This window comes from Watersipora subatra, chromosome 3 (genome assembly GCF_963576615.1).
Source record: "Watersipora subatra chromosome 3, tzWatSuba1.1, whole genome shotgun sequence".
Taxonomy (NCBI): domain Eukaryota; kingdom Metazoa; phylum Bryozoa; class Gymnolaemata; order Cheilostomatida; family Watersiporidae; genus Watersipora; species Watersipora subatra.
This window is the reverse complement of record NC_088710.1, coordinates 58,660,475-58,664,705: the sequence shown is the minus strand read 5'-3', so window position 1 is coordinate 58,664,705 and position 4,231 is coordinate 58,660,475.

Here is a 4,231-nt window from a genome sequence, read left to right as displayed (position 1 = left end):
GCCAATCTACCACACTATTGCAGAAAGACACGATTCGACCGCTAGCTCCTAATCGTTCACGCCTTGTAATGTTAGAGTGAGAACTTAATACTATTGGTACACAAAAAGCTTTTGTTAACACCCCGAGTTTCTAATGACAAATATTGTCAGTGTGGACCATGAGCTTTACAATTGTAACTTTTCAGTTTCATTCGTTTTAAATACTTTGTCGTAACTTATACCGCGGTTAAAAATTTAGAGTTCCTTTGCATATTTGCATATGTTTTGTTGCTATATATAGTTATACAATTATTTGTAATAGGTACTATATTAAATAAAAATGTTTTTGTTATTTAGTGTAGTACTACATCAATAAACAGAATAGATATGTTGGACCGAATCAACCGTAAGGCATTTAGATGGGCTTTTTACCTGAGTAAGTGTGATGAAATATCTGAGTTAATGTCTTTAAATAACTGTCATCTCTTAAGGTCACGTAAAAATCTTGTAATATTATGCGCATTAGGCTATATATGCGCAGCTGAGGTAGCAGAGCATCTGTTGATGAAGATAATTTTGTCATCCATCATGGTAATCCCATGAGCAGAACAGGTGCTACAATAGGCCATATCAATACCGAAGTGCGGAAAAGCTCATTTAGTCGCCGCATACATAGATATGTCATATAGTCATTGTCATATAGACATTTCACATATACGCTGACGATGCCTGAAAAAGCTTTTTTATGTCTTCCCTTTTAGATTATAGTTTAAATATTGACATGATTAGCCCTATTATAACTTTTTTTGTTACAGCCAGCTGTCAGTCTTCATTTTACCTTTGATGTAATGTGAAGAACGTTTTTAGTAATTTTTATATACTGCTATAATGACACTCTGTGTCATATGCGGTACCATAAGGTGGAAACAAATAAATAAGTACTATTCAGTTTGAGATTTTCTGATCACGCTTTGATGAGTTTTAGGCCTAGCATGTAAAAAGTACATTAACACAGATTTTAATTGTAGCAGCTACTACACTTTTATCAGCTGTAGTGTATTACCACATTAAAATCATGTATTGCACATATGATCCTAGATTCTCAAATATCTAATACTATTAGAGACTAAGGAAATGCTTGCACAGTTTCAATTAACGCTTTAGTATATATATATATTGCTGAACAAAGTATTATTTTGCATAGGCCTAGCGATGCATCACATTATAAAAAAATAAAAGAAGTAGTTATAAATTTGTCAAACAAGACATCTTCAGGCTTGAAACATTGTCAAATCAATGAATTCACTAATTCTTCACCTCGTTAAAAAGTATTATTCAACCTTACTAAGATAACTAAAGACCATTACAAACTTGTAATATAATTAGGGTAAAAAGGTTCTGGGTCACTCAGGCCCTATTTCGTATCACGCCACGGTCTGCATTTAGTTTGTATTTAACCCCACGAAGTCAGACCCACTTTTTTCTAGGTTTGACTTCACGAAGCTCATTTCGCCAAGACCTAATAATAGAATGCCAATAAGATCGTAGCCTCATGCAATTGTGTGCAGGATACCAGGGCAATTGGTTTACCATACAAGATGTATGATGCAACGATGCAAAATGTTGTGAAATGAAGTCTCACAAATTACAAAAACTGACTTTTATCAGTAGACTGCCACCAAAAAAGTATATCTCTGATCTATCAGTTTTCACGCTGGAGCAGGGTAGATGAGGACCTCAAGAAAATCATCAGTGTTGGCCATAATAGTTTCTGATCTACATGGTTTTAGAATAAAACTGCAACTAAGTGCTATTATGTTTGAACGGAAGCCAAAAAGCCTAACATTAAACTGCTCTGGTATCACACTGACAAGCCACAGTCTGTTCTACGGTTATGTTGTTAAAAGATTGCAACAAAGATATATGTATTGCTCTTAAGCATGTTCACTGGTAGCTTTTCTCTTATTAGTACCTCTATTTTTCAACTCTATTTCCTGATCTTTGGGAAACAATACTGTTCAATAGTTTGTCAATCTAAGAAAGTCACACAAAAATATTATTCAATAGTTTATCAATCTACGAATTTTCCTAACATGCTTTTTAATTAATAATTTGTTTAAAAACGTCAAACTCAAACTGTGCTGGCATGTTCTTAAATTAGTCAATTTCCAGTTTAATATGTCATTTTTTTTATTGGGAGGCTTAAACAACACTTGCAATATTATACATGCACTTAGACATGTACATAGACTTTGTGAAATTTCTATAAATATTGCCTTACCATCTTCAATATGTTATTTATTAAGCAATCTTCAAAATGTTGAAGTTATCAGGTCTCTTACTTAGTGCATTTTATTGTTCATTGGCTGATGATCTACAGTGTATTTTTAGTTTATAAAAACAAAAATAATTACTTCACGTTTGTTAATGCTAAATTTAAAATACATTGCCTAGTTTTTCAAATTTGAAAGGCCTTTGATAAAATTGATGAAGTTGTCAAATTTAAGCTATTTCTTCAGATGTGGATTTGTAAGTACCACAAAGATTTGGCTCTTTTCTAGTTAGCATTCAAATCGATCGTTTTTTATCTACTAATATGCTTGGCAGTTGTATTTTAATCTTTTAAACATTCTTACAAAGGCCCTATCCCTTAACCTATTATGAAGGTTTAGTTGGACAGCACTGAGCCAATTCAAGTCAGTATGTTAAGTTTCAAACATTTGGGCCAGTCTTTCGAAAATGCACTATTTTGCTAATTTTGTAAAAATGGGTGAAACAAGCATTTAATTTGGTTTTAGCAAATGCAACATTTTGAACATTGGACTGAGATAAGGAATCGTTATTTAATTCAGGCAAAATTATAATGTGATAAAGTTAGTACTGTGTTACATTTGAATGCTTAAACGTCACACTTTTAAATATTTCAACATTAATTTTTGGACCATGAAAATTCTTTTTTTTACTGGTTGTATGTTATGGAACATCTTAATAAAGTTTTTGCTAATTTCTTTCGTTAACATTTGTTTTGTACTGTTGTGCTACTCCCACTGCATTTAAACCAATTGAAAATTTTTCACAAAAAGATTTGGATGTGGAGCTGGAACTGCATCTCTATTTGGTGGCATAATGTGTTTTTGTAAGCAATGCATCAGGCACGAAAATTTGTATCGGTGTTTATGATGGCTATTACATAAAAATTTACTCCTCAACCCTGACAATGTCTCGTGTGATTTGCATCTTTTGCGCATAGCAAACATCGCCTATTACAGTGCCAACTAGGTATACAATAGCCAAACTAGTGAGAGTGATGATAAAACAATCCAAGACATACCTTTCCTGGAATGCCATATAAAAACTGTTCAGTGTCAAAAACTGAAGTCAACTTAGACTTAGTCTTTTATTGATGCTTTCAGTATTTTATCTTGATTCAGTGCTCAAAAGATGTTCCAATAGTTGATCTGATTTGATAGCTACTTCAGATTTTGTATTGCATGTTGGACTAGCTCACAGTCTTTCAAGTATCTATTTGACTGGCTGTGCGTGTTGCAGTTATGCGATCGCTTGCATTATATAAAACTGAATTGCAATCCAATATGTCTTATGTTTGTTCATCAAATAATAGTTTAAGTTTAAATGTTGTCTTATGCATCTTCTGTTAGTGTTATACCGAGTATGATATAAAAACCTTCAGGTATCTCAGCCTGTTTAAATAATTTTACCTTTTAATGGTGTCTAAATTAGTACCAGGGTTTTCTATTGATGTTGCCCTTTGTTGAGTATCAGTATCAATCAAACCTCTGCTGGTGGTTTTGTCCTTTTTTCTTGAATTATAGGCCAAGGCTAGCTAATACTATTTTTCCTGGTTTTGACCAATAGCATTTAGCTGCCCATTCAGTGGTGGGGTTGTACATGTACATACAATACACTGCAAATATACAGAGGCTGTACAGTTTAAACTCCAAACTTTTTATACTAAAGCTTTAGATACTATAGATTGTTAGCATATATTTTTGTTCCCATTGCAGTTAATCTTTTCAGCTCACTAGCATTATCATGTTCACTTTAGAGATAGCTATGTAAATATAGCATCTAGTGTTGTGAACAGCCTGGATTTTAATAGAGCATTAAATAGCGGTGCCAAATTGTTGCCCATAAAGTTTTTGTTCAACGGGAAAAATCTAGACAAATTTTGGATGTACCATGTGATCATTCTAATTGTTTGACTCCATCTGTAGCAGCTGTGACTTTAACT